This window comes from Cygnus olor, chromosome 6 (genome assembly GCF_009769625.2).
Source record: "Cygnus olor isolate bCygOlo1 chromosome 6, bCygOlo1.pri.v2, whole genome shotgun sequence".
In the NCBI taxonomy this organism is placed as follows: Eukaryota; Metazoa; Chordata; class Aves; order Anseriformes; family Anatidae; genus Cygnus; species Cygnus olor.
In genome coordinates this window covers 10,779,625-10,786,156 of record NC_049174.1, presented here as the reverse complement: position 1 = coordinate 10,786,156, position 6,532 = coordinate 10,779,625, and the positions used below count along the sequence as shown (strand labels likewise).

General features: G+C 41.9%; 1 long non-coding RNA gene across 1 annotated transcript; it reads left to right on the top strand.

Annotated features, from left to right (window-relative positions):
* The first annotated feature begins 211 nt into the window (after window positions 1–211).
* On the top strand, window positions 212–5,307 carry LOC121072218. Its single transcript, XR_005821080.1, has 2 exons — window positions 212–355; window positions 4,714–5,307. It is a non-coding gene; the product is annotated as an uncharacterized LOC121072218 (long non-coding RNA).
* The last annotated feature ends 1,225 nt before the right edge of the window (window positions 5,308–6,532 follow it).

Below are 6,532 nucleotides of genomic sequence, written 5' to 3'. Positions count from 1 at the left end.
GAAGGAATGGATATCACGACCACATATGTGATATTGATGCAGGAGCTGATGGAAAGTTAGAGAGAGCACTCTTGTGTAGATGTAACATACTTGTAAATTATGTTTAGGGTCCTCTTCTGTCATTCGTCCGTGGAGGATAACTCCCTGCCATCACCACTGCCTGATAAAAGTTTTTTTTTTTTTCCGGGCCAAGCAGTGGACCTGAGGTGCTAGTGAAGACAGTGTGGAGGGAAAAAGGTTGATTTCTCTCATTTGATGACCACATGGAAGAAAGTTTGGACAGAACTGAAGCAAGGATTGTTGCTTTGTTGGTTTTTTTTTTTTCTCCAAAACAAAACAAACACAAGGAATTAAGGTGAAACAAAACTCTTATGTTTTAATTTATTCTGGTCTGTTTTGGCTAGCTTCCTAGGTCAGACCACTTTTTAAAAGAAAATAATACTGGTGAATGAATATTAACAACAAAATGAAACATTTGAAAATTTTCCAAATGAAACCTTTTCATTTTTAATATGTCAAAGTGTAGTATTTTGACACCTAGGAAAATTTAAACATATATTTTTTTGCCTTAAAGCTCGTTGTCTTGCCAAACCTCAATTCATCACATGATTTGGCACTCACCAAAATCCTTTTTTTTGGTGGTGGTTGCAGTAACTGTTCCATTTGTACAGCAGGGGCAGTGGAGGGACACAAGAGGACTTATAGCACCAGTTGTCCCAGAGGTGACATCCATGGTAGGACACAGAAGGCCACTCTAAGAGCATCTCCTCCCAAAGATGTCTTCTGTCCTCATGGATATGTTAACTATGCCAGAGGCTGGCCCATAGCACCAGCAGCAAGCATATATCAGCCCACTTGTTCCTCCAGGTCTGGATCTCCAGCCCAGACCCTCCTGAATACCCAGTTTCCCCAGAAGGAAGGGGTATCTCGTACATATGTTTGCTCTTAATCCCTCATTTCTTCCGAATCTGTCAGAGTAAAGGGTTAATATGTCGGCAAAAGAGGGGAAATAGGAGAGCCAGCAAACCCAGGTCTTCGCTGGTGTCTGTCATAGCAGGGTCTGTCTTTCAAGGCCTATATAAATAAACTTCCTAGTAAACTCAGCAATTTTGTCATCATAAAGGCTGGCAGCCTTTCCTGGCAATAAAATAAACTCTAATCATTTCTTCAAATAAAACACAAATAGCAGCAGTGCGTTCGCAGGAGGCTCTGTGCTGGCTGGTTTTGCCTCTCCCCCAAGCCACCCGGCCATGTGCGTGCCATGCCAGGCCGTGATGGATGGAGAAACACAGGGGCACTCTGCTGCTAATACCTAAGAGGAAACAGACCCTATGTCTGCAACGTAAATCAGGAATGGGCAAGAAGCTCAAAAGAAATAAGAAACCACTCTGATCTTCCTGCTGCGGCTCAACCAGATCAAAAATCTTCCTGCCCCCTCCACGGATCCCAGCGATGCTTTCCTTCCCTTTCTCATGCACACCTATTTCCTTACCAGCTTTCTTTTCTGACAGTCTCTACAGAAAGATCTGATAATCTCAGGAGAAGCCCATTCTTGTTGTTTGCCCTCTGTTGTGTTGCCAACTGAAAGCCATGCTTCGTAACAAATATGTTCAATGGACTACCAATACTCCAACAAAAGGGAAATTTGGAACCCAAAATATATGTCTGTCAGAGATGTTGGATAACCCTTTTCCTGTAGAAAACCAAATGGGCAGCCAGAAACTAGGCATCCGTGAGAAGAAAGGATTGCAGAAGTGAACCAGAAAAAAAAGAAAGAAAAGCATGTCAGTCCTTCCTGCCCCTTGTGCACATAAATGCCTTGCTCTTTTGACCCTTGCTCGGCAAGATGTGCCACAGAGGGAACATGGAAATGGCAGAAAACCCCTGAAATATAAGTTTTTAAACATATCATTGGGTATGTTGCCTGCTCATTTCAAGACTGGAAAAAAATAGTGGTTTTATGTGCAGATCGGTGGACATCAGCAGATCACATTCTGTTCTTACACCGATGCATTCCATCCTAAGGAGCTCTCCTGATCCCTGTTTAATAATTAACTTCCCTTCTGCATGTCCAGCATTTAGCTGATCAGCAGCTCATGATACAGCCCTGATATGCATGTGTGTGATATCTCCCTGGACTCACAGCTCAGCTGCGTGGCTGCCAGTGAGGTAGCGATCAGTTGTGCATCGATTTCAAAAACAAGCACAATATGGTCCGATTTTAGTCATCCCTAAAATAGAGCTGCTGGCTCTTGTCCTAGGGCTGCGTCAGCCTCTCCGGAGCGGTGATGAAAGCATGTCACTTGGGCCGGGTCTACAGCACAGTCCGTATCCCTCTGCCTTGCATCTACGCAACAGAAGTTTTGCCAAGCATTTTGCTTTAGGTGGAGGGACTTTGCAATGAAAATAACCAGCCCTAAAAACTTCATGGCATTTTGTAGAAGTTTGCAGAAGTTTCACTCAGCAGCTCAGATGAGAAATGTTTCCTAAAATTCTGAGGACGTGGCTTTTTTTCTGACATATATTTTAATGTAAAACATTACAGATTTTCCATTTAAAGCCACCTTTGCTTTTTGAATGTCCTTTTTTTTTTTTTTTCTTTGGTTTTTGAATGCAATTTTCACTTGCTCAAAACTACAAGGCAGTGTTTCTCTTTTAAGCATAACCAAAAATAGTTCACTCTACCTGTAATTGCTGATCATTCTGTTTTGACTTTTGATGAAAAAAAAAATTGGGGTAAATCTAATATGAATTTGTTGGTTTTTTGATTTCTAAAGAGTCAGAAATTGTTCCTTTGGACAGCTGCCTTCTGCCAATACACCCTTAGCAACTTGCAGTGCAGGAGACATGGCAGACTCGGGAGAACAGAAGAAAACATCTGCTGAGAAATGTTATTGCTTCAAAAAAGGGAACAACTTCCCTGGAAAAGTGTCTGGCCTGGGTGATGCTTGGAGAAGTAACAGGGGGGGCTAGTTTGTCTTAAACTCACTGAAACATGCACCTCACTTTGGAAACAGGATTTTGAAAGCAATGAAAAAGCTTTTCAATAACACAGAAAGATGTCCAAATATATACAGACTCTATAGTATTTTTATTTGTGTTTAAAATAATAACTTAAAAAGAATATTTTCAATAACTAAAAACTGTTTTTTTTCAGATTGGTTTTCAGCTAGAAGTCAGGTTATAGCTGCTCAGGCTGTAGTTTTCCTTGAAGTATTAGTGTATCATTGCTTAAAATTACCCAAAAATTCTCCCCAAAAGACTGAATTTAAATTAAACTTCTTCTGGACAATCAAAACTTACCATTCAGATCATTCTTGGTTTTTGAAAGTGCTGGTAACTACAAAACTGCAGGAAAAATCACTGATTTAAAAAACAAACAACTTTCCATCATCTTTAGGTGTCCTGAATGGATTTTCTTGAATTCATCTGAAATAAATTGACATTTAAAGACATTATACATAGAACGTGGTTGACATGAGGTTTAAATCAAGATTTATTTTTTTTTTATAGCCATGACCATGGCACAAAGACCTAGAAGAACTTCTGGAACACCACCACATTTTGTCCACGAACTCAGAAATTTGTGCTGCTGCTGACCCTAGATGCAGGAACCACCACGGTGGTTGTGCAGGGCACTTACCTGAATTTACAGTGAGGAAATCCATTAGTGGGAAATTGCTGTCCCAGGGAATAGGTGATCGTGATCTATATGTGTCTTTCTTTATTGACAGGTGGGCTTGAATGCATGGATGTGGAGCTGCAAATGATAGCTTTGGTGAAGAGTTTTATATGCCTGAACACAGTCTTTTTCTTTTTCTTTTTTTCTTTTTTCTATATTTTTTTATTTTTTTATTCCTTTTTTTTTTTTTCTTTTGTGGAGAAAGCTGTAGCTGCAGCAGCTCTTAAAGGGACAAGAAGAGATAAACTGGGAAAAAAAATCACATCTTGTCTTCCTGTCTTTGCAATATTTTCTTGGTCAATGCTGTTCCACCAAGAGGAGCACTCTTAGACCTCCCTAAAGGGAGGAGATGGAGAGGGCTGATACTGAGGATGGCCACACCAGTGTCCCAGCGGGAGCTGTCTGCCCACACACTTTGATTTCACCACCCACAAATATTCCAATGCAGTTTGCAACCAAGCACAGGGATACCCAAGCTGTCCAAAAACAAAGCAGTTCAGGGACTCAAGTAAAGCCCACAGCTCAGTGCAGACTAATTTTCTCGAGTTCTTGGCAGTATCTGAAGTTTTCTTGACAGAGTAAATTAGGCACTATTGAGCTTCATGGCTAGACTTCTTCCGGGACCTGAGTGACTGCATTTAAAGCCAGAGCAAATATGTCTATACCGAAGTGCATAGAAACCCCCTAACAGTGCCTTTTGGTGGAAGGAACCAGCTACCCACTTAGAGCTGGGTCATGCAATATGCTCAGCATCATCCTCATTGCCAAAATGAGGGTATACGGCCATCAGGATAAATGAGGGTGTGTTTAACTGCATTCCTTGGATGCTGAAGGGTAACGCCCTTCACACCAGCCACCACCAGACAAGGATGGACAGACTGCTGCTAGCAAAGCAAAGCTTCCCATCAGCCTGCTGGGATCCCTTCCACGGTCCCTCACCAGGAAAACATGCACCTTTTTGGGCTCATTTATGCACATCTCTTCTCTTGTTCTCCTTACCCACAACCTCCTTTTCACTCTCTCTCCTCCAGCTTCACACACAGTGACCATACCGTCATCTCTACCTGCACTCAGGACTCCCTCGTTGCAAGAAGGCTTCCCTGACAACTCACCACCCACCTTAGAAGAGCAGTAAGAGCCCATCTGAGAAGGAAAGGTCCCATCCTGAAGGACCCAGTTGTGTCACACTTGGCCGTTCTTGTCATACCTGGCACACTGTCACCTTCCCGAAGAGATTCGACGTAAGAACAATAATGCCCTCTCGCTGAAGGATCATACGGTTTGATGGAGTCGACCACATTTTCAAGTGGTAATTGGATTTTCCATCCTAGGAATTAAAAAACACAGCCTCTGTAAATCTTACTTTGACTTGTAACGCTGTTTATATGATCATTCGTACTATCAGCTTGTTTTGTGGTTTATTTTTCTATATTCTGATATATTCCCAGCTCTTCTCCTGGACAGCCATTTCCCCTTCCTGGCTCATATTGCACGAACATTTTTTATAATGCTTCTTTCATCTGATTTTAAAAATGCTTTGATCAAAATCTCCCTTCTGAAAACTGAATGTGGTTTGAATCATCAAGCCATGACTATTGCTAATAAAAGGAAAGAACTGACTTTAATGACTTTGTTGGTGTTTGTGTGATCCAAAAAGAAATAACTGGGAATATACCTGCAAGTAACAGAGGCCCCTCAGTGCTTATTTTGTGTGAATTGTTTTTCCAGGCTTTTTTTTTTTTTAAAAAAAAGGTTTTATGGAGTCTTCCAAGAAGCTTTGTTTGGTTTTATTTAAAAAAAAAAAAAAAGACTTTTGCTTTTCTTTCTTTCTCTGGGGATATCTTGTGTGAAGTGAGGATTTTTCTCTGCAAGTCTGTTTGCAGAAAACACTGCTCCATGGATGTTCACGTTTTGAAGCAGCCCCAGGGAGGTAAACACAAGGTGATATTTGCCAGCAAGCATGTTCACCTTTCAGCCTATGGGTATGGTTTTTCTCCCCCAGAACATACATGACAGAGATCAGTACAAGGACTGTCATCCAAACAAGACCCCCAGGCCACCATTTGTTGGTGGAACCGTCCCATGTACAGTCCCAAGACACTTTTGGTCCTGTACAAGAGAGCAAGCCAAGGAAGGTCTACGTGCAACGTAAATCCCACCACAGCTAAGGCAGCCTGTTGTACCTCTCCAACATGCTCAGCCCCACGTGCATCAGCACCAGGAGTTTCTGCACCAGGTTGGAAACCGAAAACCAGAATCCTACAAGGCTGAGGGCAATCTGTTTTGTGTTTTCCCATGCAGTGGAAGTGCACGGGCATCTGCTCTTCATTAAAAGCAACTATTTTGGCTAGATACAGGTAGTGTGTTTTCACTCGGTAGCTCTGGCATTAAAATCTTATCTTGTGATTTGCTAATTTTAGAGGAGAAAACTTCAAACCTTCACTTGCAGATGTCCTGTGCTGAAGAACCCACCGAAGTTGAGCAAGGTTGGCTGAGAACTTCCCTACATGAGTATCTCACTCGCAGCCTGAATTTTTATGCATCAATGGCTGGAGGTCTTTGTGCTTCTGCCTGCTCTACCAGCCGCCAGAAATGACTTGAGACAGTTTAGATGGCTCTCTTAGCCATCTCCAAACAGACAGTCTGAGTTTTGATCTCAGGTTGCACCCATCTCTTTCCTGCACTTCTGACTTCTTCATTTCCCAGACCCTTACACTCCCATCCTAGATCTTGGCAAAGAGACATCTGTGGAACCAGCCATAAGGGAAAAACTACAATTCTATGCCTTTCTTTTGTTTATTTTTTAAGACATCATCTACCCCATCCAGTTCTGCAGACTTCTAACCACTT